This window comes from Panthera uncia, chromosome C2, assembly GCF_023721935.1.
Source record: "Panthera uncia isolate 11264 chromosome C2, Puncia_PCG_1.0, whole genome shotgun sequence".
Lineage (NCBI taxonomy): Eukaryota > Metazoa > Chordata > Mammalia > Carnivora > Felidae > Panthera > Panthera uncia.
Genome location: NC_064810.1, coordinates 143694632 through 143721118, shown reverse-complemented (window position 1 = coordinate 143721118; position 26487 = coordinate 143694632). Strand labels below are relative to the sequence as shown.

General features: G+C 40.0%; 1 protein-coding gene across 1 annotated transcript in view; it reads left to right on the top strand.

The window, feature by feature from the left end:
- The window catches only part of GADL1 (glutamate decarboxylase like 1), a 167491-nt gene that overhangs the window by 972 nt on the left and 140032 nt on the right, over window positions 1-26487 (top strand). The gene's annotated exons all lie outside the window — the stretch shown is intronic.

Below are 26487 nucleotides of genomic sequence, written 5' to 3'. Positions count from 1 at the left end.
CTTAATGAAGCTGTGTTAAGTTGAAGCTCTCTGGGGGCTTGGGTACAACAGGTGCGTCAGGTGCCCCGGCTTGGGGTCCCTGCGGATCATTTTCAGGGTGGGGAATTTTGCACAGTATTTGGCAAGACAAGAGCCATTGTACTACAAGAAATCTTCGTTCATTCCTTTTATTGTCCCTAAAAAGTTCCCAGCATAACTGTCTTGATCCTATTCAAACAAAAAACATTTTTTTTTAAAGTTGCATTGTTATTGTGTTTCATTATATGGTATGAAAAAACTAGTGCTATCAACTTCTGGAGCTTTTTGCAAAATTACTATTTTTGTGTTTCTAGGGTCAGCACACTCTGTAATTTAAGACATCTAGCTATTGGAGAACTGATTGAAAAGTATAAAGTAGATTGTTGATCAGAAAAAAAAAAAATTCCCAGTTATATGGCAGGCTTCTTCATGTGAGGCAAGGACAAGCCGGATAATTGTATGGGACAGCCTTAGCCCTCCACTGTTTTGTTTGTTTGGTTTTCTGTTTTTAATCGTAATTCTTTCAAAGCCATACGCCCTTTAGAAGTCTGATAGGAACTTAAAAAAAAAAGTATCTATTCTTCCTAAATTAAAGACGTGTCCTTGTAATTGGGCATGTCTTGTGATGACTTCAATAATTAGCCATGTTTGAATAGTGAAGTGTGAAGTTTAACCTGACATTTGAATTCTGGAGAATGCCAGAAGGCCCAGGCTGTGTGTCGGGTCATCTTGGAACAGGTGATAAGGCGATAGCATGTCTAATAGCAACCAATTGTGCCAAAAGTTGCCTATGACATCCTTAAAAAAAGCACAGGATAGATATGTCAAACTTAGTAAATTTCTAAGTATGTGTGACAAGATCGTGTAAGGTGACATTTGATGAGTATGTTAAATGATACGCCTTGTGTTAAACCCTCTTGTTGACTATCTGTTACAGCCCTATACATTATGGAAGAACATCACAGGGAATCCTGTTACAGATAAAGAATTCCTCATGCTTAAATACGGTTTATGATCTTGCCATAGCACATCCAATTAATTATATGATATTGAAATTTTAATTCCATTAACAATTAAGAATTCTTTGGACTCACATAATATTCCTCCCCCTCAACCCGTGGTTTGAAATAATAACACAAACCTTCCACATAAATTGTCCTGCAAACTCATCCTTTTTATTTTATTCAGCTTTGCTTCTTGTTGAAACACTCTTAAAATGGAAGCGAATTTCAAGTTTTAATGGGGAGGGGTAGATATTTTTTTCTCTTGAAAAGCTGACCTTTAAATACTGTTGTAAGTCTGGTATGTTGTAATAAGATTGAAACCGTGATATCCAGGAACAAAATTTTTCTGTAATTTTTCTGGTGCCCTCTTTATAACTCAAAGATAATGACAAAAGATACTGATTTCCCGCCGTGTTGTCATGTTGAATACACTGCTTTGTTGCAAATCATAGTTAAGCTAACTTTTGATCTCCCCTCTGCCCTTGGCTTCCCCTGCTTTGTTATATAAAGACGTTATGACAGTTTATGAATACCTAATTTGTAAGTGTCCCCTAATTGTTTTGCATAAGCATTTGAGGTGCTTTCAAGTGCGTGAAAGTTGAGTGTCTTTTGTTTATCTTTTTCTTTTCAGAGTTAGGTCCGGGAACAAGAACCTTTGTAAAGAGGGATAGCCGCCCCCTTCCCCCCCTCCGCCTCTCCCCGCCATTTAAAAAGTCACCGCTCTTTGGGAAAGGAAGAATGAATGAATAACCTTTAACCTGATATATTTATATACTTTGCAAAAACTATAATGTTGCTTCCACACTATCCCGGGGAACAGGATGCCATTGTTTTGTTTTTCATGTCTCACTGCTGCTTCAGTTTTCTGAGAAGTGGGATCCTGGGCCTCTTGACCTTACTTTTGAGATTTTCCCTTGCAGGCGTTCTGGTAACCTTGCTGAGTATCCCTGTGACCCCATCCCCTCCCTGCTTTCCAGCCCTGACATACTTCTCTAGAAGTCTAAATCTCTTGATTCCAGTCTAAATCAATGTCTTTTGGTACACCTGTTCCATAGTGCAGAGGGTGGTAGGATGGAAATGGAAATGGGAAAATGCCTCAAAGAAAATAATATCTCAAAAGTGGAACCCACATTAAATTTATGCACAACATGCATGGATTCTGGCACAGTCCCTTTTTCTCCTCTCCCCACTTTCCTTTCACCTTGAGCTTCTCATGATCATGGAGAGACGGGATCTCCATGGTGTTTGGTTCTGTGCCCATTAAACTTCTTTTTGGATTACGAGGAACTGAGTATGTAAAACATCTATTATTTTGTCCCCTTGCAATCACCACATAGGTGAAGACATAAAATTTTGCCATCCTCCTGGGATCACATGTCCTATGTGCTCCCTTTTAACCACAGCCCCTCCCCTCCCCTGTAAGTAACTACTACCCTGACTTGGGTAGTAATTACTTTCTTGCACTTTTTATAGTTTAACCATCTAATTATGCATTCCTCGACATAACAATTTAGTCTTACCCATTAAGAAAACCTGTGATACGTCTTTTAATTTATAGATTCACCCTCCTGGCCTTTTCCATTCTTATAGTTTATCTGTTAAAAAGCCTGGGTTATTGGCCTATAGACTTTTCCACAGTCTGGATTTTGCTGCTTTTGTGCTGGTGGTTCAGTGTTTTCCTTGAAGATTACTTTATTTTGAGCACTATTTTATACCACCCAGCCCTTCCTCCTTCTACATCTTCTGGGTTAAATTACATTTCTTAGTTTAATCTTTGACTTCTAGAAAGAGCCATGATGTCATTTTATCTACTAGGCTTTTTATTAGTAGGCAATAAAATATTTTATTGAGCTTCTATTATGCGGCCCTCATTTCTTACATTAATTTCATAATTAATTTCAGTAAGTTGATTGAAAATTGATGCTCTCATTAACTAATTATTTCAAGTACTAGTAATTTGGGAGCATTATGGGCAGTCTCACAAACATATATGTATATATATGTATGTGTATATTATATATATATTTTAATGTTTATTTATTTTTGAGAGAGAGAGAGAGAGACAGAGCGTGAGAGAAGGAGGGGCAGAGAGAGAGGAAGACACAGAATTTGAAGCAGACTCCAGCTTCTGAGCTGTCAGCACAGAGCCCAATGCGAAGCTCAAACTCATGAGCCTTGAGATCATGACCTGAGCCGAAGTCGAACGCTTAACTGATTGAGCCACCAGACACCCCACAAACTTTTATATTTTAAGCCCTTTTTTGATCTGTTTTCAGAATTTTTCACGTTTCTTCTATGTTATTTTTGGTTTCATAAGTAATATTCAGGCAATTATTTCTTCTTCCTACCATTAGTAAGAGTAAAATGTTGGAGTGTTTTCCACGTTTGGCAATAGGGTTTAGTTTGAAAAAATGTTTATGTTAGGTTGCTTAAATCGTAGTAGATTGCAGGATAGTTTGTACAGCAAGAACACATTTTGTTGAAAAATAATAATTCATTTATACATATGAAACCGGAGCTGAAAGAACTTACACTTGGGGATTAAAAGTAGTTGTATACAAGGGGCACCTGGGTGGCTCAGTCGGTTGAGTCACTGACTCTTGATTTCTGCTCAGGTCATGATCCCAGAGTCATGAGATCAAGCCCCATGTGGGGCTCCATGCTGAGTGTGGAGCCTGCTTTAGATTCTCTCTTTCTCTCCCTCTAGCCCTCTACCCTACTTTCTCTCTCCCTCTCTCTAAAATATAAAATAAAATAAAATAAAATAAAATAAAATAAAATAAAATAAAAACAATAGTTGTATACAATTGGGCAGGTAATGAATTTTTCCTTAGGTTCTTCTGCTTGTCTGTATTTTCTGAAGAGCATCTTCATTGCTTCTGACAGACAAAAAGAAAAAAAATAATTTGATAGGGAAGTGGGCTGGGAATGGGGTTTTTGTTTTGCTTACATGTTTTTCTCATTCATTTTAGGCCAGGCTTTCCAGTTGTATTTGTCTGGTTTGCTTTTTATTTTCTTACACAAGCATGATTGTCATTTCTATTGTTCAAACAAATCCTTATATTGGAATCTAAATGTGTTCTTATTAATCCCAAGTTACTGAATATTCAAGTTGTTTCAACTTTTTTTTTATCACAAATATAATAGAAGAGAAATAATTGGCCGAAAATTAAGTAAAAATATAGAAGCAAAAGAAAAAAGAAAGGGAACTCTACAAATCTACCAAAGGATTAACAATGTTTTAAGGCATAATATAGAGTTGAAAATTTGCATAGAAATGCATCAGGATTAGCAATTCTTGAAAATCCAATGGTCAGAAATACTTATTATTTTTTTTTTTTACAAATCGTCATCCTGACTAATTTGCACTTGGTTATGGCAGTGATGGGGAAGGACAGGGTTTGAGCTTTGCTTTTTATAGACCAAAACTTAGTTTCTGACTCTAATAACAGTGAGGCCCCTTTCAGGGCAACTTAATTTATAGATTCCCCAGTACAATGGAGATGTTAACAAATAACATTACTAACCTCATGGGGTTTTGTGAGAATGTACGTAAAGTACCTGGCATGTTTAAGATTAGTATGTCCTGTCTTCCTCCCTCATTAAACGTTTACCATATTGAAATGTATGGATAAATATGCATGGAATTCTATGGGGAGTATGTTTTAAAATAAGATACAGCTTAGATAGAACCTTCAAAGCAAATAACAAATGCACTGTAGTATAAAGAAAGAGGACCTTGATCTTTATCACTCCTAATAGAGTAATTGAAAAAGGGACAGTGGTATATATATATATATATATATATATATATATATATATATATAAAATTTATTATATTATAATAATTATAATTATATATATATAATTTTTTAAAGGTTTATTTTTGAGAGAGAGAGTGTGTGTGTGCATGCAAGTGGGGGAGGGACAGAGAGAGAGAGGGATCTAAAGGAGGAGGCTCTGCTGTGACAGTGTAGAGCCTGATTTGAGACTCGAACTCACAAACTCTGATATGACCTGAGCCAAAGTCAGCTCAACCAACTGAGCCATCCAAGCTCCTGGGACAGTGATTTTTTAAATAGTCTTCCTACTCAGAACTGAAACAGCAGAGATAGAGAATACAATAGAAAAATGTAAAATGGGAGACAGATTTTTGTTTTTTTGTTTTTTTGCCACTGATTACATTATGATCATTGAGCTCAACATTTTCCTGGGTCTGTGCAGGGACAGAGCCTTTGGTGGATTTAGGGAACTAAAGTCGGTTTGCTTCCATTGCCATCACTGCTGTAAGGGCCATCCCTTCAACAGAAGTTGCATATTTGAACATGAAATGAATCAGAGACCTCCAATGTGGGTTTTCACCTGATACTCCTTTTATGAACAATATATCACAAAATTCTCATGCAATGGAGTTATACAGAGCAGGTTTTTTCCCTGCCTTAGCTGAGCTTCATTTTAAGTCCTGCATATGGTTTACATACTTAAAGTTGTTTTGTCTATGGCCTCTGTGGTTGGGGCCCTTTGAGCTGGGGATAAATCCCAACAAGTGTTGGTCCCAACTCAAGAGGGCACCATGGAATGCATCTTTGCTGTTCTCTTTTTGTTTCTTATTGTTGGTGGAATGGTTAAATTTTGTAGACTAAGACTTGAAAATATGTGGATTTGGGTGAGCAAATAGGATATTTCGAGTTGAAGGATTTAGATCAATGGGATATCAGCTGTCTATTTTACAGGTGGCGGTCTCACTGATAATCTCTTTAAAAGGCATACACTTGAAATTTGTATTAAAAGAAACTTTTAAGATTTACAATAGCATCAAAAAGAATACATAAAGATAAACCTAACCAGGGAGGTAAAAAGCTTCTACACTGAAAACTGCAAACATTACTGAAAGAAATTAAAGATGACACAGATAAATGAAAAGACATACCGTATTCCTTGATATGGTTAAGATGTCTATACTATCCAAAGTGAACTACAGATTCAAAACAATGCTCATCAAAATTCCAAGAATATTTTCTGCAGAAACAAACAAACAAAATCTTAAAATTCATATAGAATCTCAAGGGACCCTAAATAGCCAACACAATTTTGAAAAGTAGCAACCCGAGAGGACTCACACTTCCTGATTTCAAAACATATTGCAAAGTCATACTAATTGAAACAGTGTGGTACTTACATAAAGAAGGATAGATAGACCAATGGATTAGAATACAGAGCCACGAGATAAGCCCCTATGTATGTGGTCAAATGATTTGCAACAAGGGTGACAAGACCACTCAATGGGGAAAGGACAATGTCTTCAACAAATGGTGTTGAGAAAACTGTATATCCACATGCAAAAGAATAAGGTTGGGTCCTTACTTTATACACTACACAAAATTGACTGAAAAATGGATTGAAAGCCTGAACTGAAGACCCAAAACTACAAAATTCCTAGGAGAAAACATAGGAGAAATCCTTACAATGTTTGATTTGGCAATGGTTTCCTGGATATGACACAAAAAGCAGAGGCAACAAAAGCAAAACTAGACAAGTGAGACTCCATTAATCTAAAATACCTTTGTGCATCAGAGGACACAAACAACAGAATGGAAAAACAACCTGTGAAATGGGAGAAAATATTTGCAGATCCTGTATCTGATAAGGAGTTAATATATAGACTATATAAAGAACTCCTACAACTCAATTACAAAAAATCAAATAAGTCAGGTAAAACTTAGGCCAAAGACTTGAACAAATATTTCTTCAGAGATGACACACAAATGACCAAAAAGTCTATGAAAAGATGCTCGGCATCATGAATCATCAGAGAAATGCAAACCAAAACCACAATGAGCGATCACCCACACTCACTGGGATGACTACTATTAGAAAATAAAAATAAAATAGAAAATAACAAGTGTTGGAAGGATGTGGAGAAATTGGAACTCTTGTAGGCTATTGGCAGGATTGTGGAATGGGGCCACTGGTATGAAAAACAGAAGAGAGGTTCCTCAACAAAGTAAAAATAGAACTATTATGTTATCCAGAATTCCTATTTCTGGATCAATATGCAAAAGAACTGAAAACACGGTCTTAAAAAGATACTTGTGCACCTGCATTCACAGCAGCACTGTTCACAATAGCCAAGAGGTGCAAGCAACCCAAATGTCCATCAATGGATGAGTAGACAGACAAAATGTAGTTTATACATACAATACGATATTATTCAGACTTAAAAAGGATAGAAATACCATCACTGGCTACCACATGGATGCACCTTGAGGACATGGTGTTAAATGAAATAAGCCAGACATAAAATTTTATGATCAGACAAATGCTGTATGATCTCACTTAAATGAGGTAATGAAAGTAATCAAATTCATAAAACATAAAGTAGAATGGTGGTTACCAAGGTGTGGGGGAATCCAGGGAGAAGGAAAAGTCTTTACTTGTTATATAGTTTCAGTTTTGCAAGATGAAAAAGTTCTGGAGATCTGTTTCACAACCATATGAATACAGTATACTTCAACAGAGTGAGTTGCACACTTAAAAATAGTTAAAATGGTAAATTTTAGCTTATGTGCTTTTTACCACAATAAAAAAAAGAACACCTAATTTAAAAGCAAAGGAAGCAGGCTTTTAAGAATAGAAAAATTTGTGAAATAATTTTAAAACTTACTTGCCTCCCTCAACAGATTTAACCGTCTTTTGTGTATATTGGCAATGCCATTGGGAGGCCAGAACCATATAGCATTTCTAAGAGTTGAGATGTATCCGCCATATTTGTCCCTTCATTGAATGATGGGCAGATTGCTGTTTTTGAATTCTTGTAACTTTTATAGTTTGTCTCCTTCATCATGATCTCCCATGAGTGTCAGAGAAAGAGTAATTTCTTTCTTCTCATAAATCCTAGTAGCATCGTTAGCCGCCACTTGCCACATTTCCTCCAATTTATTGCTTTCGACAGCTTTGGCTATTGTCCCATATTCCTGGTTTTCTAGCCCACGAAAGGTTGGTATCGCACCCGATGTAAGGTTGATTGCCTCCGGATGAAATGTGAATAGGTTTATATAAGAGGAGGTCTAAGTATCTACTACACTAACATTTTTCTACTTATTTATTTTGCACTCCTTTGTATTTTTGTGTGCGTTCTGGATATTTGATGTTGCCAGATAAGACGCTTCCTAATAGAGTGTATGTAGGTGAAAACGTATTTTTATGTACACATATGCATGCATAATTATAGTTCATGCTCACGATTTGGAGAAACCAATAACGTTTTATTGCTCAAGAGATACACATGTAAACAGATTTGGCAAGTAAGTCCTGGCTTAAAGGAAAATTATAGCTTTCTACTCACTGAACTGTACTGGGGGTATGATAGATCCCTCACCCTTCTGGAGGGGACAATGCCTGCATATGCTCTCCTAGCTTGCTCTGTTTCTATCGCTCACATAGGCAGTGCTACTAAGAAGTCCATAGCAGAGACTACAGAAGGGTGCACTCTTCTATGCTGCCCATGATTTTTTAAAAGCTTTTTCGAGGTATGGTTTACATATCATAAAATTCACCTGTTTGAATGTGCAGTTCATTTTTTAGCAAATTTACAGAGTTGTGCAACGCTCAGTACAGTCCAATTTTAGAGCATCCCCATGCATATGATATTTCAAAAAAACATTACCATACTTCTTTTTCCTGCTGTTTCTGAGTACCTGCTCTTCTCTGCAAATGGCTGTCTGCTTAAGAGGGAGTATGATCCTTACAGGTAGAATGCAAAGAGAAAGATAATTACTATTTAGATTCCAGTGGCCAAAATAAGAGTTTCAAAGGAAAACAATAGTTTTACAACTCAGGCTATTGCCTTGATATAGGGCTCCCTAAATTCCTTTATTTCCCCTTTAACATGACCTACTAGGCCTAGAAGACAAAATCGTGGAGGTATCGTACAGAGAAGATACCTTTGTGTACCTTTAAAGCTAAGATCAAAAAGGGAATATTTAAAGTAAGAAAAGTCCGTGTAGAATCTCCACTCCTGATATGAGGTGATAATGGGGAGGAAAAAAGAGATTGAAGCAAGGGAGGCAAATGTTGAAAGACATAGCATCTCTTCCTTATTACTTGGGATCAAACCCAAGGAGCAGGGAGGGGCGTAGATCATTTATATGGTAGGTTTATGGAAACACGGCCAACAACAGAAATCTTTACCAGCTTCTCTTGGGGAAGGCTGCCTTGCAATCTCTTCAACGCAAAAGGGATGGCTCACTGAAATTGGACAAGGAGGGAGAAGCTTGATTTAGCCTTTGAAGGGGTGGAGGTAACTCAGAAAGACCCTCTTGTCCTCAGAGGAAGGTAGTTGAATCAAGTACCCTTGATCCTCCCAAGGGTCCCTCTCTGATGAAGATGAAATCATAGGACGATCTCTGTTGGGGAGGTTATGGAGGATGTGGCATAAATCCAGAGGGTCTATACCATCATTGACAGCCAAGGCGAGGTGACCTTAGTCGTGAAGCACCTCCCCTATCTAACCAATGGAGAGAGAGAGAGAGAGAGAGAGAGAGACACCATGAATATGCCTCAGCCGTGACTGCCAGGTGAGAAAGGGTGTAGAAACTAAGATTTCCCAGAGACAAGGGTGCTAGTGGACACTATACTGATCCAAGGCCCCTACCGGTCTTCCTCCATCTTGACGTTGGATAACTTGCTTTTCTGCTTATGTGCCTACAAGCCATCATGAAGAGTATTAGGAGAAGGGGAAATGGAGATCTAAGAGATGGAGCATTTTTACACAGTAAAACTGAGCATTGTCTAAAGAGACTGTTTAACTTATCACATATGACCAAATTTTAACCAGACTGGGCTAAATAAGGTACATTTTGTTACCTCTTTTTGGCAATGGGGACTCAGGGGGAAGACAAAATTAATTAGAGACCAAAATATATTTATATTTTCTCCGTATACCTGTGTGTCATAAACAACCTTGGGGCCACAAACAACCTTGAAACAAATGAAATTGGCTGCTTCAGCCACTGCCATTGACACCAGCCCCGTCTTTGCGGAGTGCAGTTGCCAAGGGTGAACATGCACAAAGCTGGGCCTCAGGTCTGCTGATGGAGCTCCCGTGGTAAGTGAGGCTTAGCTGAAAAGTCCTCCATTTTTTTTAAGAGGGAAAAACAATGGGTATCGGATGTCAGTCAAGTCACATTGTAATTCAAAGCTGAAGTATCACTTCATTCATTCATTCATGCCTACAACTCGTAAAAGCAAAATAAAGAGAGTCTTTTGCCAGGAAACAGCTTTGCTGAGCCTCAAGTGGTCCCCGTGGCCCTAAAGACCACATTCTTCATCATTTCCTCCAGTGAGCTGCCATCATGGGGTCCTGACACGTTTTAGGAATTCACAGTAGTGCAGATCATTGATGAAGACTCTTAGCAATTCTGGAATGTGATTTGTGTTCATTATGTGAATGGGATTTTAACTGAAAAATGGGCTTTCGCCATAGAATCACGGACAGTTAGAGTGGCCAGGCATCTTGTAGAGGGTCATTTAACTGACGGCATCATTTAACCAGAGAGTAAAGTACTATTTGCAGTCAAAGAACTATGTAGGGCTAGAGTCGGGGCTGGGCTCTCCCATCCCAAGTTCTATAATGTTCTGTCCGTGCCTATTGTCAGAGCAGATAATTAAAAGTAAGAAATCAACCCTGTAAAATACAGATTAAATCACCGTTAAATTTTATGTTAGTTTCCACCAGCATCTGAAGTACAGTGCTAAGAATTTCAGCATTCAGGAGCTTCTTAATGGGAAATATTATAGAGCAGCTATCTAAATATTCAAATCTGTTTTGATGATTAAGCTGCAGCATTGGCAAATTTTAAATTTCTACACTCCAATTTTGCCTGTTAAATATATTGCTAAGTCCTTTTGTTTGAGTTTCTTGCTGATAAGACTATTCCCAATTCAGCACTCTGGATATTGTGTTGTTTGATCTCCTAATGCTTTGCATTGACTTTCAAAATCAATAGAGACTTAGTTGGTATTTTATGACATATCTTATCTGTTCTTTCAAATGCTATGTGGGCCAAAAAATATATCCAGGGAACATATTTTCTTCATATGCACTTTCATCATGGTATATTCTGTTATGCCATCAGCTCAGTTTTGTTTCAGTACCTAATTTGTATGAAGCAATGATAGAGAAGAAAGAAAATCCATAAAAAATTGAATTTCCTGATACTTGTTGGTGGCCTTATTTTTCAAGTTGATGGCACAACAAAAGAGAATTTCAGAAAGTAATTGTGGAACATACGTATGATGACAGTTTTGTCCAGAAGTGTTCAATACAATATGTCAGTTTAGCAGTTAATTGTTCTTTTATTGTTTCACGTGTATTCATCCAGTCTCCCTGGTGAGAGAGGCAGCGTGGTTTAGTGAAAAGAGAGGAGACATTGCAATCAATCATAGTTTGAATACCAGCTCTGCTATTTACTATACCAGCTATGTGACCTCCCCAAAGTTAATGAACTTCTCTGATCCTCATTTTCATATTTGTACAGTTGGTAATGATACTTGCCACACAAGATGTCATAAAGAGTTGCGTAAACACGTGTTAATGTCCAGTGCGGTGTCTGTCTGGTCCATGGGCATTCAAAACATGGTAATCATTTGTCTTGATTTGAGTTTTTCAGAAGCAGACCTAAGTCAAGATAAAAGATCAAGCAGTTACTTTGGAAGGTGGTTTCAGAGCTAGCCAACAGAGAATACACGATAAAGCAAAGTAGCCCTGTGAATAATTGAAGCTTAATTCTACTGGGGAACTCGGGGTGTTAGTGAAGAATACACACCTCAGAGTCATCCCCTATGAAAGACAAACGAGCTGGATATTTAGACATTAATTTCTATTGGTGATTGGTGGGAGATGCTGAGGTATGGGTATTCGTTTTTCAGAACTTCAGGCTTGCCACATAAGTGGGCAGAGAAGGTTATGCCAAGATAGAAAGGCTGCAGGCAAAGGGATAAAGACAGTTGACTTGGAAGGGATTGCTTGAGCACAGGTCCGCCCCTGAAGAACCACTCTACTCCATTTTTGTTAACTATCACAACATTTCCTTAGTGAAGAATTTTGTTTTCCTAGTTCCCTATCATTGGTATGCTGAAACCACTTCCTACCAGCTCGTGAGAGTGTTAAATATTCAGAAATGTTGTAAACGAATTATCAGATTGTTAGTATCTTGAGATTAGCCTGACGGGAGTCTTTACACCAGAAAGCTAGACAAGTACTGTCAGTCAGGGCCTTTTTCTTCAGAAACCAGTTTACTGGCGCACCACTGTCCCCGTCCCTCTTCTCCCAGTGGATGGAGAATAGGAGTTACGTGCAGAGGCTCAGGAGTCAGACCTGAGTTCAAGTCTGAGCTCTGAAACCTTTTGGCTGTGTAGCTATGGGCAAGTTACCCAACTTCTGTGATCCTCAGCGTCCTTGCCTATAAAACAGCATGTGTGTAACTTGTATGGGTAGGGTGAAGATGAGTCACAATAACATATTGTGCGTAAGGAGTACTCTGGCATAACGTGCTTATTATCGAAATTAAACCTTACCCAATTATGGGAGAGGCTGAGGAAGAAAAATTCCGTGAAGAGGCAAGAGGGTTTCTCTGGAAATCAGATAAAAGTCAAGTCACTAATCAGCCCCCCTGAAGCACTGGCGAGAGAGGGCAAGTTAGAGCTTATAGAGGAGCCTGGGAACGCAGGCGGGTGCAGTTGCCAAAGTGTGACCGTGCGCGGAGCTGGAGAAAGAAAGCTGTTTCTCTGTGTAGCTTCCATCCCTGAGAATCAAGAAGCAAGCATTCAGATGAGAAGAGAAGAGACAAGGACAAGCCAATATGTGCTGGGATGTCGGCAACCACTCACCACGGTATCTGACATCAAAGACTGTCCGAGAGGCCGGGGCACTGCTTCTCTTCTGTCTGAGCGCAGATCCAAGAGCCATAGAGAATAATGGACTAGGAGACCACCCCAGCGGGCAGAATCAGACCCCCGTGCAACAGGCGCAATATGTCCTTGGCTAGATTTCAGAACTGCTGTGGACCAGTGGCTGGCTCTGTGCCTTCCGTTCTTTCCTGGGAGTGTCTATGGTGGTAATCGTATTCTTGCTATTTTATGTTGAGTGTGGTGTCTGAGACTCTGTGTGTTTAGTTTATGGGTCCCTGAACCAAGAGCAGCTGCAACTGAATAGCCTTTTATGTTTGTAGACTTGACACAAATCGGAAGCGATCCTGGACTACAAGCGTGTTTCTATAATAGGACAAGATTTGGGCAGGTTTGGGGATGGGAATAAGTGTATTTTGTGGGTGGAAGGAGTATGAATAATTTTTGGTAAGAGGATAGACTCTAGTAGATTGAAAAAAAAATGGCTTCACATTCCTTTATTCCTTCCTAGTATTCGTATCACTTTGCAATGTGACATTGCCTTCTGTCGTCAAGAGGTGAGCTTTTTTTCTGTATCTTTGAATCCGCTTGTTCTGGTGACTTGCTTTGATCAACACAGTGTGGCAGAGGTGATGTTGTGTGACATACAGTCCAAGGCCTCAAGAGGCTTTGTAGCTTTTGCTTTCACCATCTTCAAACCGACTGTCACCTTGTGAGGAATATCAGTCTAATCTCTTTGAAAATGAAAGCCTATGTCGAGAGAGAGGTCCAGCTATCCTAGGCTTTCCAGATGGGCTCAACTCCCAGCCACTGCACAAGCTGATCCAGTTGTGTGAGTAAGCCCAGGCAAGACCAGCAGAATCACCCAGACAAGCCACGTGGCATCGCGAGAAACAATACATCATTGTTGTTTTAAACTTCTAAGTCTTGGGGTATTTGTTACACAACTGTAGATAACTGATACCTCCTCCCAATAAATTATTTTTGTGTGTCACTTAACCAGAGTGAGTTTTAGTTGTTTGTATCTTCACAGGGTTGCTGTGTGGGATAAATATGCTATTATTTGTAAAGGGCTTAACCCAAACCTGGCATGTAGGAAGTGCTAGATAAATGGTAGCTACTATTCTATGAAATAAGTTCCAGATGTTTATGAGAGGTGAAGTATGGACAGCCCTTACAGGCTCTGGTAGACCTATAGAAGGAGGTACATGACCATGAAACAATACGTGTGGCCCTAAATCTCAATTTTCTCAAAGTCAAAATGAGGATATTTGCTAAATGATCTATAAGTGATGGTCAGGCTCTAAGATCCCATGTTCCTATGCAAGATTGGCCCCAAACCCACTTTGGCACATATTCTGGATGGACCCAAATTCAAGCCTCACTGGGTCTCAGCTGTGGATGCACCCATGCCAACGTCTTTCTGATCTGTTATGCAGTGTTCTACGGGCGCTTCATTTGTCAACATCAGAGCAGCGATGAGATGTGTGGGCATCCCCCTGGGCAGCCATGTTTGCCACTTCAGGGGCACCATCTACAATGTAGTTTATGTGACTGTGGTGGCTCCCAAGAAGGTTAAATTTTTTGGAATATTTTCTCTGATTTTATATGGGGTAAGGCTGATTCTGTGTAGCATAAAGGATGAGAAGGAAGGTGCTGGGGGCAGCCTCACCTTCTTTTCTACTTCACTGAGCAGTTCATCTCTGTCCCTATGTTTGCATACTCTGCTCGGCAATGTGTTCGCCCTGCAAGGGCCAGAGTCCTCTCTCCTTAGGAGGCAGTTTAGATCATCTGATTTTCCTTAAAGATGCTTCTTGGAAAGGTCTTACTGCCATTCCAACAGCTTCGTGGTATGTTCCTTCCCATCACTTGTAATAGCCTCCATAAAGGAGTTTTGCTAAGTACAGTTTTCTCCATTTGAGGTTGGCCTCATGTGAATGTCACAGCATGTGTGTTTAAGTGCTAAGGAGCTGAGAGTTACTGTCTCTGCTCATCTAGAAGATGATCTGCCAAAGGCCTAGGCTAGAAGGCAGAACCCTGGGCACAGATGAGCTTCACATCGGAGTTAATCAACAGATCATGCAAATGAGGCACCCATTTATAGCATTTATTTAAATTTTCATTTAAATTGCTGGTTAAATGGAATACATTTAAAATTCTGAAGTCAACACTTGAGCAAATTGGTTTTAAAACTATATATTAAATTGCCGCACATTGCAATTTAATGCATAGTTCCAAGATAATTGCTTATTGCTTTAGGAGTACAAAATATATGTCCAAATTGTTTAGTGTGGCTGATGAGACACAAGAAGCAGTATCTTCTCGTTTGCCTTTTCTTAAAAAAAAGAAAGGTAGAGTGTGGTAATTATCAACGTTATGTCGGACTGAACTCAGGGTATCTGGCTTTGAATTCTGCCTCTACCACTTATTAGCTGTCTGATTTGGGCAGTCCTCTTAATTCCCTCTGGCCTCAGTTACTCTATCTGTGAAATGGAGTTAAGAAAGATATTTTCATCATAGGCTTATTGGGAGGATTACATGAAGTGATCTGTACAAGGTGCCTGGCTCAGTACCTGATCCTCTGTAAATATCCGGTGAATCTTAACTCCTGTTTTTTTTTTTTTTTAAATAAGGGCCATTATATTTTTATTTCCTGAATGGCATCTACTACTAGAAAAGATAAATCACACAGGTGGCATCATCTGTGGCTTGCGTTATATTTCTTTTTGGCAATATCGTTCTGAACTCTTTGCAAAGACAGTACTCGTTGACCTCAATCATCCAGACTTGTTCTTGAGAGGAATATTTTTAAAAAGAGAAAAAAAAAACACCATATTTGCTTTCTGAGAGTATCTGGGTGATCCCTAAATTTTGGAGAAAAAGATAAAAAGAGATGAGGAATTCTGAGGGTCCGTAGAGTATACTAAGGTGTGTCTAATTGGATTTAACTTTCCTTACTTGGAAATGGCTACAGAAACCAAATTATTCAGAGTATGAGTTATGGTTCTCTGGTGTCACAGAAAACAGCATGAGTCTAGATCACTTTTAGGGGGAATTCAGTGGAAGGATCTTGGAATTCACTGATTTGGAGAGAGAGGTAAATAATTAGACCTTTGAAAAGATAGGAGCCCAGACAACTCTGGAGATTGGAAATACTTGGTACCTGGAGATACCCACCAAAGAGCATAACCTTAATTGACAATCATGCCAAGACTGTGTCTGGGGGTGGGTGGGAGGGTCGTTCCAGGTGGGATGCTGGTTAAGCCCCAAATGCCCTAAGCAAACAAGGAAACTAAAAATGGGCATTCTTGCTACTTAGCCTTATGTCAACAAGGCTAATTTACAGACACAGCAGTGAGTTAAATCTCAGGTTTCACAAGTATGTGTAGACAAGAAGCAACATGGAGAGTCAAGGAGGACAAAGAGCCAAAATGGCACAGGGTGAAAAATGACTACGAGGGTGGCAGTGGCTAATGAAGGAGAGGGACACACAGTGAGTAGTGTTCCTAGTGTACATATTGCACCTTGGTCCCAGAGTTCCCACTGAGCCAGATGAAAGCGTCTCTTCCATAGCCAAGTTCTCCAGTCTGGGGCTGGAGGATGGGGCTGAAATGTACTATGTGGATATAATAGATTCAATTTTCTCATAGAGCCTGACTACCTTCAAATCCTTGCAAGCTGAAATTGTACCCATCAGAAAAGTTCATAAGGCTTAGAGGTGGGATGGTGGGTGGGTGTGGGTGGTTTTAAGAGCTGCTTATCGTCTCCCTCTCTCTCTGCCCCTCCCCCGTTCATGCTCTGTCTCTCTCTGTCCCAAAAATAAAAATTAAAAAAAAAAAAAAAAAAAGAGCTGCTTATCAATATGACAAGCTAAGATCTACAGTAGCAGCACATATAGCTTGTCAAGTAATGTTTACTCAAGCGATAGAAATAAATGACTCTGGAAAACCCACTGTCTTGGAAATCTCAGAAGGTTACCTAATTCCTGGCCTCATGTCCAGTGAAAAAGGAAGGCATTTTTGAAATTAAAGTAAATTATCAATATCCATTATCAAAAAAATGGGTATAGAGATCATATACCTCAACATCATACAAGCCATAAATGACAAGCCCACAGCTAATATCATCCTCAATGGTAAAAAGCTGAAAGTCTTTCTCCTAAGATCAGGAACAAGACACGGATGCCCACTCTCACTGCTCTTAGTCAACATAGTATTGGAAATCCTAGCCAGACCAATTAGACAAGAAGAAGAAATTAAGGCATCCAAATTGAAACAGAAGTCAAACTGTCACTATTTACAAATGACATGATATTATAAATAGAAAACCCTAAGGGCTCCATCAAAAAATTGAGTTGTTAGAACAAATCAACAAATTTAGTAACGTTGTAGGATACAAAATCAATACATAAAAATCTGCTGCATTTCTATACACTAATAATGTCCTCTCAGGAAGAGAAACAAAATAATTCTATTTGTTTTTATTTTGTTTAAAAAAATTTTTTAATGTTTATTTTTGAGAGACAGAGACAGAGTGTGAGTGAGGGAGGGGCATAGAGAGAGAGAAAGACACAGAATCTGAAGAGGCTCCAGGCTCTGACCTGTCAGCACAGAGCCCGATGCCAGGCTCGAACTCACAAGCCATGAGATCATGACCTGAGCCGAAGTCGGACATTTAACCGACTGAGCCACCCAGGTGCCCCCAAAACAATTCTGTTTGTAATTTCATCAAAAAGAATTAAAAACCAGGGATAAATTCAATCAAGCAGATGAACGACATATACATTGAAAACTATAAGACATGAAGGCAAGAAATTGAAGAAGACACAGAAATGGAAAGGTATTCCATGTTCCTGGATTGGAAGAATTAATATTGTTAAAATGTCCATGCTACCCAAGACAATGCACAAATTCAATGCAATCACTATCAAAATCCAGTGGCATATTTCCAAAGAAATAGAACAAATAATTCTAAAATCTATGTGGAACCCCCCCATCCCATAACGCCAAAGCAACTTTGAGAAATAAGAAGTTGGAGGCATCACACTCCATGATTTCAAACTATATTTCAAAGCTATAGTAATCAATATAGTATACCATTGGCATTAAAACAGACACATAGATCAATGTAACAGAATAAAGCCCATAAATAAACACATATGTGGTCTATTAATTTATGACGAAGGCATGAAGAATATACATTGGGGAAAGGACAGTCTATTTAATGAATGGTGTTGGGAAAACTGAATAATCACATGCAAAAGAATGAAACTGGACTATCTTACACCATACACAAAAATTAACTCAAAATGGATTAAAAACCTGAACATAAGACCTGAAACCAGAAAGCTCCTAGAAGAAAACAAAGGCAGTAAGCTCCTTGACATAAGTCTTGGAGATGATTTTTTTTTAGTCATCTGAAACCAAAAAGCAAGAGCAACCAAAGTAAATATAAATAACTGGGACTACATCATACAAGCTTCTGCATAGCAAAGGAAACCATCAACAAAATGAAAGAATAACCCACTGAATAGGAGAAAATATTTGCCGGTCATATGTCTGATAAGGAACTAATATCCAAAATACATAAAGAACTCATAGCTCATACAGAAGAACTCAAACAATCTGATTAAAAAATGGGCAGAAGATCTGAGTAGACATTTTCCCAAAGAAGACATATAGATGTACATGAAAAGTACTTGTACATGTACAAGTACATGAAAAGGAGCTCAACATCATTAATCGTCAGAGAAATGCAAATGACAATCACAGCGAGATACCCCCTCATACGTGTTAGAATGGCTAATATCAAAAAGACTAGAAATAACAAATGTTGGCAAAGATGTGGAGAAAAAGAAATGTTTGTGCACTGTTGGCGGGAATGTAAATTGGTGCAGCCACCGGGGAAAACAGTATGAAGATACCTCAAAAAATTAAAAATAGAATTATCATATGATCCAGCAGTTCCACTTTTGGGTATTTATCTGAAGAAAATGAAAAAGATTTGCATCCCTATGTTTATTGCAGCATTATTTATAGTAGTCAAGATATGGAAGCAACCCAGATGTTCGTCGATGGATGACTGAATAAAGAAATTGTGGTTATGTGTGCATACATATAGAGTGGAACATCCTTCAGCCCTAAAAAAGAATGAAAGCTTGCCATTTGACGTGACATGGATGGACCTCAAGAGCATTATGCTAAGTGAAATAAGTCAGACAGAGAAAGGCAAATACTGTATGAGTTCTCTTAGATGTAGAATCTTAAGACGAAACAAAACAAAAAACCACCCATAAAGACGCAGACTCATAGACGCAGAGAACAGATGGGTGGCTGCCAGAGATGGGGAGTCAGGGTAGGAGAAATGGACGAAGGGGGTCAAAAGGCAAAAAGAAAACAAACCGAAACAAATAAATAACAACAACTAAGGCCTGTCTGAGTAGCCGAACAGCCAGGGCTGCTGTTTACAGTTGTGCAGGTTGTACCCTGCACACTCTATGGGGCACCATTTATACCACCGTCTAGAAGAAAAATAAAATTATAAGTGAATAAATAAATAAATAAATAAATAAATAAATAAATAAATAGGGTTTATGGGACACCATGCATTTATTGGCTATTGGTGGGGCTCTGACAGCTATTTTTTTTTGGGGTGCTTTAGACTCCCTTGTGAGGAACTTGTCCTCTCAGAAAATGGATGGTGTTTAAGCACCCACCTCTTCTGTTGAAGGGGATGCCTTTGTGTTTCAACAGAATCTGAATCATTTGACTAGCATCCGAGATGCTAACACAACAGGATCTCATAAAACAAAACCCTAGGTGACGGGAACATGTCACCTCCAAAAAATGTTATATGTTCGCCAGTGCTTTGCAAGAGAGGAACTGATGCATGGATGCACAAAATGATTTTTTTCTCGCCTTATTCTGTCACCTTATCATCCAAAGGTCATTAGAACATAGATTTCCTGGAGAATAGGAAACTATCCTGTCTTTGGACAGCTTTAGGACTCATTAGAAAGACACAGGATTCCTGGCTTCAAGTTTACAGCAGCACTATTATGGGGAGAGGTTGAAATAAATACAAACCTACCATTCTGTCCACTGCCTAGTTCATGTTCTCCCTCTCCCTGGCCTGGAGTATCACCATCCTATCTCCCCACCTCCAATTCTTGACCTGCCATCTGACCTCTACACCTGTTAAATCTTTCTAAAGCCCTCTTCTTATCCCGTCGTAGATAAGGCTTCCTACTGCCCACCAAGTAACACCTAAATTCTTTCTATTCAAGTTACTGCAAGATCAGTCCCCATGCCACCCTCCCAACACTCACTTCTCCCATTTATAGACCTTGCCTCTTGGACAAATAAATTGTTGGGATTTCCTGGACACCAACGTACACATTCATTGTTTTTTGTTTTTTGTTTTTTACCTGGTTCGCGTTGCCTTTTTATCGTGAATGTTTTTGCCATGACGTTTGTTTCTACCCCCATCACAACCAATTCGTACTAATGAGAAATAAATCTTGATTCCCTAAGCCTGCCCCGCCACATTCTTGACTAACTTGCCCTTTTCCAGTGGTCTCCGTGTCAGCGCAGGGCTCCACCCTTTGCCTGGTGGCACAGGTGCCAAACCCAAGAGTCACCTTAGATCCTACTGTTTTATTTACCCCCTACGTTCAATTCACCAGCAAGTCCTCTTGGCTTTCCCACCAAAATGTCTCCCGTAGCTCAGCACTTCTCTGCATCTCCACTGCTACCTTCACATCAGAGCTTCAGTTCTCTGTTGCCTGGACCTTCCACAGGATTTCCTCAGTAATCTACGTCCACATGCGCCTCTGCGTGGAATCAGACTAATCTTCTATAAATGTAAATCCCATCATGTTACTCCTCTGTTTAAAACCCTTAAGCGGCTTCGTGTCGCTTTTAGAATAAAATACCTTACCTGATCTGCTCCCTGTCGGTCTTTCCAAAGCTCACTTGGTTCCTTCTTTTCCCTTTTCCTCCCACTTAGGCTGCACAGTCCTTTTCTGTTTCTTTCAGGGGCCAATTTACAGATTATTTGCCTTTTCTGTTCCTTCCTGCTAGGCTGTTCTCTTGCCACATCTTTTTTACATCTGGTTCCCTAAAACACGTCAGTACAAATGTCTCTGCCTTAGAAATAGTTTCCCAGGACCAGATCTAAAATAGCTTCTTCTCCTTATTCTATTGAGTCATTCAAGTAATTTCCTTTAGAGCATTTATTAGAGCCTGCAATTATTTTAATTGGCTATCTGTTTGCCTTTTTATTGACTACATCTCCTGTCTACCCAAGTAAATGTCAATTTGTGTCTTCTTGTTCATCTTGAACATGACGGGCACTAAGTAAGTATTTGCTGAATGGTTGAATGAACGGTCATCCTAACTACCGTCTAAGCCAGGTGGCCTTTCTGCTTCGCACATTCAGAAGCTCTTCTCTGGAATTTCAGTGTGCTTTGTCTGACCTCGAGCTTCACACTTTATACCCTCTGGATGGGATTCTAGGTATTCGTAAACATGTCTAATTTTCCTTACAAGATTTTGAGGTTACCATCTGTGTGTCTGATTCATCTCTGAGTTCCCCCACCGTGCCTATCCCAATGTCTTGCACACAATATTCAGTAAATATTTCACAAAGTGTAAATATAAGCAATATTGATTCACTGTGGATTTCAGCTAATTTCTTAATTTCTTTCTTTCTCTCTGCCTATGGGTAGCCACCCCTCTTTAGCTGAATAATATTGTAAGCATAGTTTTGCCTTTTACTCCTATGTCGTCATATTTGTGGGTCGCACTGTGGAAATCATTCAGTTCCTAAAAAGGCTCTGTGATTCTGCAGCATCGCAGAGGTAGATTCAGTAGCTAAATCCCTACATTCGTTACTATTACCCAAATCTCCAGAGGTTTTGTGGCCAATGCCTTGTATTGTTGTTATTTATTAATCTTTGTTTATTTTCTATAGTCTTTTTAATCGTAGGTTGCCCATAGTTACCCTCTCATTGATATGTTCTTTTAAGACAACAAAATGGCTTAAAAACGGGCATGAAATTTGAAAGGGATGCAAACAATTTACGAGCCCAGCAGTACCACCCAGGTACATCAAGTTAAATTGGGCATCCGCTCTTTTAAGATTAGAAGAGACACCGGAAGTAGAAAACTCCAGAACAGAAGGGTGTTTCTTCAGCTTGCTCTTTCAGCCGTATTTTCCTTCACTCTGTCTCCCTAAATATTCTCTTTTCAGATGTTTAGCAACTTGAGGACAGAAACTCTGTGTTTCTTATCTCTGTATCCCTAGGCACCAAGTTGGGTGCTTGGTAATTGTCCCTTATTAATTTATTAATTAATGCTATCCTCTTTTGCAGGCGTTGATTTTCATGCCCATCTTGGACCGGCCTATTGGGCTTTCCAGGTCCCGACTCTCAGACCTCCCTTGGTCCCCATTGTCTTTTGCACAAGTTTTTGGAAGTGTTCCTTGGCTCCCACCCAGATGCCTGGATTCCTCTTTTGATCTATTGTTCCTCCTTCCTATCCTTTGGAAGCAAGCATTATTTTCCTATTGCTAATTTTCTCTTAACGATTAAAGAGTCTTGGATGGGACTCTTGGCTCTAACTGGCAGACTTTCTGATAAAGACCTAAGGCTATTAATTCTAACTTTTACCTGAGCCAACAGTGGAATGTGGGTGCCAAAAAAGAATTCATATAGACTCAGTCACATTAATAGTTACTATTTCTTGTTCTCTTTAGACTGTTCCTGGCACTTTGCTCAGCACCTTACACGCTTTGCCCCATTTAACCCTTCCAGTGACTCCTTAAAATAGACATGGCTATTTCCTCCCTTCACCAGATAAAAAATCTGAATCACATGGAATGTAAATAACATGGATGAAGTCACAGGAGCACAATTAGAATTTGGACCAGGATCTGCCTGGTTTCAAAGTTTAAGCTTTGGTATCAGCTAGGGTGCTCATGGGAGCCTTATTAATGGGATCATGGTGACCAGAGCACGGGAAATATGAATTCACTCTATTTAAATTAAAAAAAAATTAATGTTTATTTATTTTTGAGAGAGAGATAGAGAGAGACAGAGCATGAGTGGGGGAGGGGCAGAGAGAGAGGAGATACAGAATCTGAAGCAGGCTCCAGGCTCTGAGCTGTCGCACAGAGCCCAGCGTGGGGCTCGATCTCATGAACTGCGAGGTCATGACCTGAACCAAAGTCGGATGCTTAACCAACTCAGCCACCCAGGCGCCCCTGAATTCACTGTATTCTAGAGTTGGGGATACTACACCTGGATTTTTGTGCTATGCCTCCTTTTATAAGATAGAAATAAACTGACCCAGACTCGTGACCATCGGCTATCAGAAACCATCGAAGAAACTGGAGTAGTTCTAACTAGAAAAAAAAAAAGAGAGATAGAGAGAGATTTAGATGATAGTTGAAAGAAGTCTCCCCGTATTTGGCTCAGAGCCCTGTGGAAGAGAAATTAGACATGTACCCACTTACTGCCAAAGCCTGTGGAAATGACACAAATGCGTACGTGAAGTCACGCTGAGAGGAATTTTTGTGACCATTCCAGCTGTCAGTGGGGTGCTACTCTACGTGATGCAGTTTTAAAATTATGATTATTCATTATACCGATACTCAAGGAGAAGACACGTCCTCTAATTCAGAAGTTTCCCCCGATACCTTGACTTCTCTTACAACCCTGAGCCTTAACCACGAATGTCGGCATAGTTTATATTCAAAACATCTTATGAGGGTCCTTCTCGTGCCATTGGACACCTACTGTCTTCTGGTTGGTTATTCAGTACTCTGAGGCTCTCAGTTAACTGGGGACAGGAATTGAGTCTACTTTATCTTGCTGTCATTACTACCTCCCTGACATGGCCTTACAAACTGTAGATGCCTGTGGAACAGAATCTTGTTGGTCCTCCCCAGAGCTTCAGTATGTTATTTACCCCGGTTTCACCATTTACTAGCTCTGTGACGCTGGGCAAGCCAGTTAAACCGTCTGTGTCTCAGTTTCCTCAGCCGTAACACGGAATACATAACTGGAGTTTTTGCGACCGTTAAATTTGTTAGATCTGTAAAACTTCGAGAACAGAGCTGGACACGCAGCCTGTAGACATGTCTCGTGTGGCTGTAAATTTTGAGGACCTAATCTCCCCGTGAGACTTGGAGGTCCTTGAAGAAATGATCCCCTTCGCGTGTTTGGCCCCTAAACTGGTTGGTGGCCTGTGTGGCAGGTGATGGCTACATGCTTGTTGAAATGAATGCCTAAGTATTAGAGAGAGCCTAGACAACTAAAGCTGTTAGATTTTGGGAGGACCTTAGCGGTCACCAGAACAGTGAATCGTAAGTCCAGCTGGACATTAGTGTGTTTCAGCAGCGTTAGTATAAGTTAGAGTGCTTGCTGAATTCCAGATTTTGAACGCAGCCTAGAACAAAATCGTTTGAGTAGCAACTTAGGCATCTGAATCTTACTCAGCTTTTCTGGTAGCCAGCCCAGCACTTTCCTTTGTGTCCTATTTTGTGGATAAGGAAACTGAGACACAAAGAGGTTGTACTCTCCCAGGATTGGGGAGCTTGGGAGAGATCAAGTGAGACTAGAACTCAGCTAACCTGACATCGTGGCCACTGGGTTGTGCAGGGGATCTTTGGATTGTATGAAGGGATTGCGTAAGATGACTTCCCAGACGTCTCTGCCGTTAGCCAGGCGGTCCTCAGAGTTACTGAGTGCCTACCCGTGCTAGCTGCCGAACGGGTTTCTGACGTGACCAGGAAAATGAGACACGCATCCTTTTCCTGTAGGATTTTACAGTCTGGTGCAAGAAATCAAACCGCTGCACAGAAGCCACAGTGCAAGCTGGAGAGTGACAAGGCAGGAGGTGTGGAGAGCTGCCCGCTCAGTGGGGGCTGAACTGCATGACCGCCATCTTGTGTCCTGAACATTCTGGCAGGAAGTACTGCTGTGTTTACGGGGCAATCCCCCACTCTGTGGCCCCTCTTTCTACTCTTCCACTGTGGCCCCTTGGTCTAGAGTTCATTACCTTGTCATTTGACCACGCTGAGGAGATTTTCCCTTTCTACTATTGTAGCTTACTGTCACAGGGAGTTTCACTTCTCCTCCATGCACTTATGTATTTAATAAGTATTATTGGTTGCCTGTTACTGTTAGCTAAAATTTATTGAGCCAGCTAATATTAATGACTTTTTTTTTTTTTTTTTGCGTGCCCACTACCTAGCAGGCACTGTTTTAAGTCTTCGTCTGTGTTAATTTACTTAATCCTGCGTCAAAGGAAGAGGCCACTGCTCAATAACTGAAACAATATTCGAAGTTGAATGTATTGTTTGCTCACCAAGGAAATCTGCGCATCTCTTTGAACAAAGCAAACATTGATCTCATACAGAGCTTTGGGAGGCATGGGATTGGAGAGTCGGTGGACCTTCACAAGTCAGAGTTTAAGGGGTCGACTGCCTTTCACATTTGGAAGTGTGGTTCCTAGGGTGAGGCTGGATGGACTGACTTTCAGAAGTCAAATTCCTACAAGAAAAGGAAGGAGAGAGCATAGAAAGAGAGGGGCTGCAGCAAAAAGTATGGAGAGGAGAGGAAAGTGAGAACCTCCGTGTGCAGTTTCCTTTCACAGTCCAGGGGCTACAGCTCAGTTTTCCTGTTGAACCTGTTCCCTGTTCTTCTTCCTGTTCCTCCCGTGTCTTCTGTAGGCCATGGATTGTATGAATTGTATTCTATATCTACCCCATCCCCAGCCAAAGTTGTTTCCCGCTCAGTTAGTCAGGTAACTTACAATGGCATCTCAGAGAAGGGGACATTATCATTGGTTGGTTGAAGGGTCAAGGAGAGCTTCTTCTATGTAATAGCCAACAAAGGCTTATCAGACTCCTATAAATTGCCAGGTACTTTCGAGGTGCTACAGAAACACAAGTGAAACCAACAGACAGAAGCTTATACAGCCAAACCTCTATTGGAGAGACAGATACTTAGACAAATAAGTAAATAAGTTTATATTATATGTCACATCATGGTCACTAATTTTGAGTCAAATAAAGCAAAGAAAGAAGGTGGAGGTGAGAAGTGGCTACAGTTTGAAATCAGGTCGTCAAGAAGGCCTCTTTGAGAAACTCGTGTTTAAGAAAAGAGTGAAGAATAGTGAAGAGGCCAAGGTGGATGGAACTTGGGGAGCTTGGAGGACAGTAGTAATAGATGAGGTTTGAAGTCCAGGGGATGATGGGGACAGGAGATCATTTAGGGCCTTAGAGCTCATTATAAGGACTTTGACTTTTTGGTTGGTGAGATACAGAGCCATTGGATGGTTTAAGTCAGCCTTGATCTGACATATCAATTCAAGGGGAACATAAGAGCTACTATGTTGAGCATAGTCCGTACGACATGCAGGACAAGGGTGAGAGCCAAGGGTTAGCTGGGAGGCTACTGCACTAATCCAAGCTTTTGATGGTGGTTTGGACTAAGGTGGTAGGGGAAGGGGTGATGAAAAACAGTCATATTTTGGATTTATTCTTCATGGAA